This window comes from Tamandua tetradactyla, chromosome 1, assembly GCF_023851605.1.
Source record: "Tamandua tetradactyla isolate mTamTet1 chromosome 1, mTamTet1.pri, whole genome shotgun sequence".
NCBI lineage: Eukaryota > Metazoa > Chordata > Mammalia > Pilosa > Myrmecophagidae > Tamandua > Tamandua tetradactyla.
The window spans coordinates 218,273,232-218,283,665 of NC_135327.1; the positions used below are offsets into that span (position 1 = coordinate 218,273,232).

At 37.9% G+C, this 10,434-nt stretch overlaps 1 non-coding gene across 1 annotated transcript; it reads left to right on the forward strand.

Moving 5' to 3' along the window:
• Positions 1–9,897: 9,897 nt before the first annotated feature.
• Positions 9,898–10,004, forward strand: LOC143652611 (U6 spliceosomal RNA). The gene has a single exon (XR_013160791.1). It is a non-coding gene; the product is annotated as a U6 spliceosomal RNA (small nuclear RNA).
• The last annotated feature ends 430 nt before the right edge of the window (positions 10,005–10,434 follow it).

A 10,434-nucleotide genomic window follows, 5' to 3' on the forward strand; every position in this document is an offset into this window, starting at 1 on the left:
GAATCACTATTGATGAGCTAGATGATCATCATTATAATAGCCCTAATTTACTGAGGATCTGCCATTCACCAGGCACTCACATTCGTCAGACTATATAATTCTCACCATTACCTGTAAGATAGGTATACAAATGAAGAAGTCAAAGCTCAGAACCTTGAATGGCTAGCCTCGGGTCACACAGGTTGTAAGCAGCTGAACACAGCTTTGAAACCAGGTCTGTCTGATTAGACCTACCCTTTGTACACAGAGTTGATCTTCCATGTCCTCTTTCACAGGCAAAGCTGCTAAGCCCTCTCAGGTGTCTGGGGCTCTTATGCCAACCTGATTCCCAGAGTCTCTCCTAGTTGCAACCCAGCTCAGGCCTGTCCTCCCCCGAAGACTCTCACAGAGAGAGGTATCCTCTTGGTGTCTGCCCAGCGCCCTGACCTCTTTTAGGAGACAGTTACCCAAAGAAATAACAGTTCTCTGCTTTCTGCTGAATATGATAGGTCCATATTTTGTTCTTCCTGGACAATACCTTCTGTTTATGAGAGCCACCCAAAAGCAAGGCCTTAACCAAACTGGGCTCTGACGATGGGGATTTTAGGAAGGGAGAGATATGTGGGGAACACTTTTGAATGAGTCAGTCGGTATTCTTTGGTTGGAAGTGAAGGAAACCCACACCCACCTAACTTAAAGGAAAAGAAGGTGCACTAGCCAAACACTGGACACATCAGAGGGGGAACTGATGAATACCTAGCTTTATGGAATTTAAAAAGCCCTTAAAATGAATGAACTAACGCCACATCTCTCAACATAGTGAAATCTCCAAAATGTAATGCTGAATGAAAAAGGCAAATTGCAGAAATATCTGTATAATATGATAAAATTATGAAGTTAAGAAACCTGGAAAATAAGTTTAAGGATACATAAATAGGTAGCAAAAATTTGAAATCATGTATAGTCATGATAAACACTGACTTATGACAGTAATTATCTCTGGGGTGAGAGGAAGAAAATGCTCGAGAAGGAGCACTCAGGAGCCTCGGACGCATCATTAAATTAAACATTTCTGAAGCACGATGCCTAATGTATTTGATAAAGTTGGGTCATGAGCATGTGGATATTCAGCGTATTATTTTTTACTCTGATGTATATGTTTAAAATATTTCATAATCCTCTTTAATATGAGAATCTCTTATGAAAGAAAGATCTATAAGTATTTAGTGCAGAGTATGCCTCGATTCCGAGGATGGAGAGGCACTGTCAGGAGCCCTCTGTCTCCATCTCTTAGCTCTGCTCTCTGTTTTCTGGGCTCTGTTCTCATTTAGGTTTTTTCTTCACGGTAGCAAGATGGCCTCCTGGAGCTCCACACCCATGTCCTTTTGGCATCTCTTGCAAAATGAACATCTCTCTTCCCAACAGTTTCAGTAAGAACTGAAACAATTTTGTTTCATTGATCATGGATCCATCTGTGAATTAAATCACTTTGACCAGGGGAGTGAGCGGGTTAGCTTGGTCTAGGTTATGTGCCACCCTGGGACCTGCTGAGAGCAGGGATCAATTTCCCCCAAATGAAATTAAGGGAGGAGTTTTCCAAGGAAAATAGGGGAGTGCGAACCAAAAGAAAGGGAAATATATTAAGGGTACTAGGAAACAATAGATATCTACACAATGAATGCCTGTGTACTATAGCTTTAATTGTCTAAGAGCAATGCCTGCCATGCCCCCAATGAAGTGAAGGTGACTTATAGGAGAATACAAATCAGTCTCACTTAAGAGTGTGTGTGTATATATATATATATATTAATTTTAATATTAATATATATTAAAAGCATAGATATGAATATATAGAATATATATGCAAAGCAGAATGCCAGAAAATATAATTGAACAATGCATGAAGGCATAATTTACTAAGATCAATGAAGCATTACCTCAGAATACTATAGTATAATAGAATCCATTAGTATAATGCCTCTCATTAAGAAGTTAGGAAAGATAACAATAAACAGTCGGTGAAACTCCAGGGATATTCCTGTTAAAATCACAAAGAAGATACAAAGATGCTCATTACTGTCACCATTTAAAAATGTTTGTTTTGAAATGCTAATCAGTACATTAAGGGAGAAAGCAGAAATAAAACGTTTCCTAAGTAGAAGATGGGAGAGTTGTTCTCACAACAAAAGACCAAAACTAACAGAGGTGGACAGATTTCCATCCAGTTTATCAGCAAGGAGAACTGATCCGAAGGACAAGGACACAGGCTTTCTTTGGAACAGAGACAGTAGGAGTGTTAGATACTGAGCCAGGTCATTCTAAGAATTATCTAAGAACAGACATAAAGAAAAGAAGACGGCCTGGCCCCCAGGAAATGGCGCTGCAGGAATGGAAGCCAGAAGCAGTCTCCAGCCAGCTGGCTTGAGTAACAGGGCACTGATCACTTGCACTGGAAGCAGCAAAGCCCTCAGTCTCCAAGGGGAAGAGGGCCTGGTGGGGGCTCCTGCCTGGAGCTACCGATATGCTTGTCATCAGCACCCATCATTGGCTCAGGAAAAGGAGAGGGCAGGCAACCTTTCCTAAACTCTGACATGTAGCTGGGTTGCGGAATATATGATAAACCCTTGTGAATCAAGGATTGTAAGTGACATATAAAGAAATCACTCTTTCTGGACTGCATTAATGTTCTGAAGCATTGTGTTTAAGATTGAGCTTTTGGCATGGTGCATCATTCTTTGTTGCTCAATATATGTAGCCCTATTAGTGGACTAGAGGGCTTGAAATACCAAAATTCAAAACTCAGAAATGGACAGCACAATACTACCTAACTGTAATACAATTATGTTAAAACACTGAATGAAGCTGCATGTGAGAATGATAGAGGGAGGAGGGCTGGGGACATAAATGAAATCAGAAAGAAAGATAGATGTTAAAGATCGAGATGGTATAATCTAGGAATGCCTAGAGTGTATAATAATAGTGAAATGTACAAGGTACAATTTTAAAAATGTTTTTGTATAAGGAAGAACAAAGAAATGTCATTATTGCAGGGTGCTGGAAAAAAAAAAAAAAAGCCACTGGTCCAAGGGTCCAATTTCAGGTAAGAAGGAGTTTCTTACTGAATGAAACTATAAAACCTGGACAGAATGCATGGAGCAGCTGTTTAAGGGTTTCTGAAAAGTAAATAGTAGCAGGTAGATTGGGGAAGAAGACCAGAATTTGAAATACCTCTCAACCAGCAGTAAGTTTACTACCTTTTCCTCTACTCCAGTATGCCCTGGTGTAAACTTAATGCATAGAAAGTTGGCACAAGGGCACAGGGAAAGAGAGCTTCTATCCTCTACCTTTGGCTTGGGGAGTGAAAAAGGTAACCTCTAACACTCAGAGAAAATATGGAAAGCTACCCCAGAAGTACACTTGGAAAGTCAGGAATGAAGGAAGAGCATCAGAAATGGAAATATCTGTGTAAACACAATTGATTATTCTTCTCCTTTTGAGTTTTTTAAAGTATGTTTGATGTTCAAAAGCAAAAATTTTGATGAGGATTTCAGTGTATTCAGATGTAACATGTAAGACAGCTGTAACATAAAAGAAAGTTCAAAGAGACCTGTTTATTGCTGTGATGGTTTGAAGCTGTATGTTCCCCAGAGAAATATGTTCCTAAATTTAATCCATTCCTGTGTGTGTGAACTCATTTTAAGTAGGACCTTTTGATGAGATTACTTCAGTTTTTTTTCAGGTGTGTCCCACTCAACCAGGATGGGTCTTAATCCTGTTACTGGAATCCTTTATAAAATAATGAAATTCAGAAAGAGAAAGAGAGAGGGAGAGAGAGAGAGAGAGAGAGAGAGAGAGAGAAGGGAGGGAGGGAGAGCCACAGTAGGTAAAAGACTGAACCTGGAAGAGAAACGAGAGACCAGTAGACCCCGCCATTGCCTTGCCATGTGACAGAAGAGCCAAAGATGGCAGGCTGCCAGCTTCAGAAACACCACAGTTTCTGCAGAGAAAGCAATATCTTGATGATGCTTTGATTTCGACTTTGTTTTAGCCTCAAACCCATAAGCTAATAAATTGCCATTGTTTAAGCCAACCCATTTATGGTATTTATTTGAGCAGCCTAGGAAATCAAAGCAGTTGGTAAGATTTTAACATTGCCCTTATATTGGTAAAATACTGATTCTAACTGGACTGTGGAAAGTTAAGTTTGCATATTGTAATCCCTAGAGGAACCTCTAAAATCTATGCAAATAGATATAATAAAAAAATAAATTAAAATGGAATGCTAAAAGATGTTTAAATAACCAGAAAGAAGTCAGGAAAAGGCAAACAGGGACATGAAAAAGAGGGGACAAGAAGAAATAAAATACTAAAATAGCAGACGTTAAGTTCAAACATATGAACAGTTACATTATATACAAGTGGTCTAAATCCATGAATTATAAATGAGAATGTCAGAATGGATTAAAAAAGTTGTTAAACTAACTATGCTGTCTAGAAGAAATTCATTTTAAATATAATGCTGTTTCATGTACACACAATTTAAAAGAGTTGGAATGGGTATCTTTTCATCAGAGTAGGCATTAGAGAAAAAATAATTACCAGGGAAATAATTATAGGGACATTATATACTGATAAAAGGGTCAATTCATGAGGAAGACAAAAAAATTCTAAACTTGTACACAGCTAATAAAGGAGCTTTAAAATACATGAAGCAAAAACTGACAACACAGAAGGGGAAATAGATAATTACAGTTGGAGACTACAACACTCCTCTGTGATAAAGCAAGCTGATGGAAAATTAGCAGGAATATAAAAGATTGAACAACATTATCTAACAACTGAATCCAGTTGTCATCTTAAGACACACCATCCAAAAAGAGCAAATATTTATTGTTTTCAAGTGCACATAGAACATTCACCAATATAGACCATAACTTGGGTCATAAAAATAATCTTAACAAATTTATAATAATTGGACTCATTCAAAGTATATTCTTTGACCATAATGGAACCAAACTAGAATTCAATAACAGAAAGATAATAGGAAAATCTCCAAACACATGAGAACTAAACAGCATGTCATGACCCATGGATCAAAGAGGCAAGTCTTAGGGAAATTAAAAAATGTATTGAAATAAAATAAAATGAAAACTTAATGTACCTTTTAAGTGAATCAGTGCTTGGAGGGAATTTTATAGCATTAAATGTTTATTGAGAAAGAAGAAAGATCTCAAGTCAGTAATCTAAACTTCCTTCTATGAAATTAGAAAAATAAGAACAAAATAAACCAAGAGCAAGCAGAAGGAAGGTGTGTTGTTTGCAGGGATTATGTACCCTAGAAAAGCCATGTTTTAATCCTGATCCATCTTGTGAAGGCAGCAGTTTCTTTTAATCCCTGTTCAGCACTGTAGATTGGAAACTTGATTAGATTATCTCCACAGAGGTGTGTTGTGCCCAGTTGTGGGTATTAACCTTTGATTAGAGGAAGATTAGAGGGAGATGTGACTCCGTCCATTCCAGGTGGGTCCTGATTAGTTTACTGGAATCCTTTAAAAAAGAAAACATTTTGGAGAAAGCCACGAGAGAGCCAGGAGAGCCACGAGAGGCCACACAGCCAGAGACTTTTGGAGATGAAGAAGGTAAATGACCCCAGGGGAGGTTCACGAAACAAGAAGCCTGGAGAGAAAGCTAGCAGAAGTCACTATGTTCGCCATGTACCTTTCCAGTTGAGAGAGAAACCCTGAACTTCATCAGCCTTTCTTGAGTGAAGGTAATGTCTTGTTGGTGCCTTAATTTGGACATTTTTATAGACTTGTTTTAATTGGGACATTTTCACAGCCTTAGAACTGTAAACTTGCAAATTAATAAATTCCCTCTTTTGAAAGCCGTTCTGTTTCTGGTAGATCACATTCTGGCAGCTAGCAGACTAGAACATGCAGTATATTCCAAAGATATCAAAATGTCAAATGCCAAAGATAAAAAGTGCATTCTGAAAGCAGCAGGAGAAAAGTGACTCATCACGTAGAAGGGATTTTCATTAAGACTATGCTGATTTCTCATGAGAAACCATGGAGGTGAGAAGGCAATTGTGTATTGAAAGCACTGAAAAGAAAAATTGCCAGCCTTAAATTCTTTATCCAGAAAAACTGTCCTTCAAAAATGGAGGAGAGTTTAAGATATTCATGGATAAACAAAAACCAAGAGAGTTTGTACCCAAAAGACCTGTCCTACAAAAATTGCTTCAGATTGAAGGGAAAAGACAGGAGAGAGTGGCTTGGAGAAGAATGAAGAAGTGAAGATCTTCAGTAAAAGTAACTACATGGGTAAATGCACAAAGCCAATGGTACTGCTTTCTCAGGCGAAAACTCTATTCTTCATTGCCTAGACATGTTAGAATACCAATGAATAAGAAATAATATTTCCTTATAACCAACATGGACAAAATATAAAGAGGTAATGTGTGACAAAAACAATATAAAGAGGGGAAATGGAGGGATATGGGAGCAGAGGATGTAAATGCAATTGAAATTAAGTTGGTAACTTTTCAGTCTAATACGTTACAGACCTAGGTTGTTTAATTTCAAGCCTAGGGTAACCACAAAGAAAATAATTTTAAAAATACAGAAATGGAAATGAGAATGAGATCAATAAGTTACATGACAGAAGATCAATTATACGCACAAGGAGGCTGTATTAAAGAAAAAGAGTCAAAAGAGATATGACATATAAAAAACAAATGAAAAAATGGCTGAAGAAAGTCCTACTTATCAGTTACAACACTGAATGTAATGGATTAAACTCCCCAAACAAAAGACACAGAATTGCAGAAGGTATAAAAAAAGTGTGATCCAACTATATATTGTTTACAGGAGACTCACCTTAGATCCATAGACACAAATAAATGAAAGTGAAAGGATGGAAGAAGAGAATCCATGCAAAAGAGAGTTAAAGTAACTGTATTGGTATCAGACAAAATACACTCCAAGTTAAAATCTGTTGTAAGAGACAAAGAAGGATACTATATAAAAGGGTCAATCCACCCCAAATAAATAACAATCATAAACACTTATGCACCAAACCACAGTGCCCCCAAATACATGAGGCAAACACTGGCAAAACTGAAGGGAGATATATACACTACTACAATAACAGGTGGAAACGTCAATACATCACTCACACCAATGGATAGAACATCTCGACAGAAGATCAACAAAGAAACAGAGAATTTGAACAATATGATAGAGGAACTAGACCTAACATATATATATATATATATATATATATATATAAACACTGCTCCACAAAACAGCAGGATACATATTCTTCTCAAATGTACATGGATCATTCCCCAGGATGGACATATTACTTTACAAAACAAGTCTCAACAAATTTAAAAAGATTGAAATTATACAAAGAATCTTCTCTGACCACAATGGAATGAAGCTAGAAGTTCAGTAACAGACAGAAACAGGAAAATTCATAAATATATGCAAGGTAAACAATGCACTCTTTTTCAATGGGTCAAAGAAGAAATCACAAGAGAATTTAGGAAATATTTTAAGATGAATGAAAATGAGGACACAATATATAAAAACTCATGGGACACCATGAAGGCAATGGTCTGTGGGAAATTTATAGTTGTATGTGTTTACATTGAAATGAAGACAGATCTCAAATCAGAGACCTAATTGCACACCTGGAGGAACTAGACAAAGAACAGACAACTAAACCAAAGTGAACAGAAGGAAGAACATAACATTGTATAGCACAAATAAAGGAAAAAGAGAATTAACAAAACCAAAGTTGGTTCTTTGAAAAGATCAACAAAATTGGCACACCTTTAGCTAGACTGAAAAAGAAAATGAGAGGATACAATTTAAAATCAGAAATAAGAGGGGGGTCATTACTACTGACCCCACAGAAATAAAAAGGATCATAATAGGATACTACAAACTACTGTTTGCTAACATATTAGACAACCTAGATGAAATGAACAAGTTCCTAGAAACACACAAACCTACAGTGACTTTATAGAAGAAAGAGAAGATCTCAACAGACCAATTCCAAGTAAAGATATTGACTCAATAGTCAAAAACCTCCCAACAAAAAAAGTTCAAGACCAGATGGCTTCATGGGTGAATTCTACCAAACATTCCAAGAAAAATTAACACCAGTCCTGCTCAAACTCTTCAAAAAATTGAAGAGGAAGTAACAGTTCTGGCTCATTCTATAAGGTCAACACCACCCTAATACCAGAGCCAGAAAAAGAGACCAAAAGAAATGAAAATTATAGATCAAGATCATTTATGAATACCGATACAAAAGTAAATTGAATCCCAAACAACACTGGGATGGAGTGGGATTTATCCCAGGTATGCATATATCTTTGGATATGCAAAAGTTTTTAATGTTGATGAAATCAACTGCATCTATTGTTTCTTTTGTTGCTCTTGCTTTTGGTGTCATATCTAAGTGTCCATTGTTGAATCCCAGATTGTGAAGATTTGACCCTTGTTTTAGTTTGCTAGCTGCTGGAATGCGATATACCAGAAATGGAATGGCTTTTAAAAGGGGGAATTTAATAAGTTGCAAGTTTTACAGTTCTATGGCCATGTAAATGTCCTAATTAAAGCAAGTCTATAAAAATGTCCAAATTAAGGCTACCAACAAGAGGTCAACTTTCCTCAAGAAAGGCCGATGAAGTTCAGGGTTTCTCTCTCAACTGGAAAGGCACATGGCCAACATAGTGACATCTGCTAGCACTCTCTCCAGGCTTCTTGTTTCATGAAGCTCCCTCAGGGGCATTTTCCTTTTTCCTCTCCAAAGATCTCTGCTTGCCTGGGCTCTGTCATGGCTCTGATGCTGTCATTCTGCTCTGTTGCTCTCCCTCTCTATCCAAAATGCTTCCTCTTTTAAAAGATTCCTGTAAACTAATCAAGACCCACCTGGAATGGGTGCAGTCACATCTTCCTCTGATCAAGGTTAATCCCCACAATTGGGTAGGTCCTGTTTCCATGGGAACAATAAAAAAGCTCCCAACTATTAATATTGAATGAGGATTAAAGGACATGGCTTTTCTGGGGTCCACCACAGATTCAAACCAACATACCCATATATTATCTTCCTAGAGTCTTATAGTTTTAACTCTTCCCTTAAGTCTCTAGTTTCAATTTGAGTTGATTTTCATGTTTGGTAAGGTAGGGGACTTTGGTGGATTAAACCGCGTACTCCAATTGGACCCGGTCTTGGTCTTCATCTGCTTTCTGGTGGGTATTGACTCATGGGAAGTCAGACCTCTTAGAGATATTACTCCAGTTGAGGGGTGACCCAACTGAATCAGATTGGGCTTTAATCAATACTACTAGAGTCCTTTATGAGCAGAGCGAAAAAAGAAAAGCCATGAGAAGCTAGAAGCTGAAAGTCAGTGGAACGAGGAAGAGTGTTTTGGTCTGCTAAAGCTGCTGGAATGCAATATACCAGAAATGGACTGGCCTTTAGCAATGGAGATTATTAACTAACAATTTGTAGTACTTAGGCCTTGAGTTGAAAATATCCACAAGGCATCAGTGGGATGATACCTGGATTCTGAATACAGGCTGTTGGCATCTGGGACACCTCTTTCACATGGGAAGGCACATGGTTGACATCTGCTTGCCCTTTTCTCCTGGTTTTTGTTGCTTTCTGATTCTGGCTTTAGTGGCTTCCTATCTATGTCTTGTGGTTCCTCTCTTAGCTTCTCCAGGGCTTTTCTCTGTGAGCTTCTCTTAGCTTCTGTATCTGTTTCACCCTCTTATAAAGGACTTCATGGGAGGACCAGGACCCTACCCTGGGCCACTCCTCAACTGAAATAACCTAACCAAAGGGTCCCACCCAAATCAGGTTTATACCTCCCAGGAATGGATTAAAAGAACATGAGCCGTGCTTGCTTTGGCAGCACATATACTAAAATTGGAATGATACAGGGAAGATTAGCATGGTCCCTGTGCAAGGATGACATACAAATTCATGAAGTGTTCCGTATTTTTTAAAACAAAATAAAAGAAAAGAACATGAGCCTTTCTGGGGGTATATACAATCCCTAAACTACCACAAGAGAAAGAAGACATTACCATGTGATGGAAAAGCCAAGGAATCCCAGTGATCACTTACCAGCAGCAGTGTACCACTGCGGCAGAGAGAAAGCCTCACCTTTCCCCTGCCTTGGTTTTAGACTTCTCCTAGTCTCAAAGCCATGAGCTGATAAATTCCTGTTGTTTATGCCAATTCATTGTACTGTGTTTGTTTCAGAAGCCAGGAAATGAATGCACCTTTTGGTAACAAAAAGTGGATTGCAGCTATTACAAATACCTAAAAATGTGGGAAAAGTTTAGGAATTGAGTAATAGGTAGAAGCTGGAAGAATTGTGAGGAACTTAATAGAAAAAGTCCAGTTTGCTTTGAAGAGATTGTCAGTGAA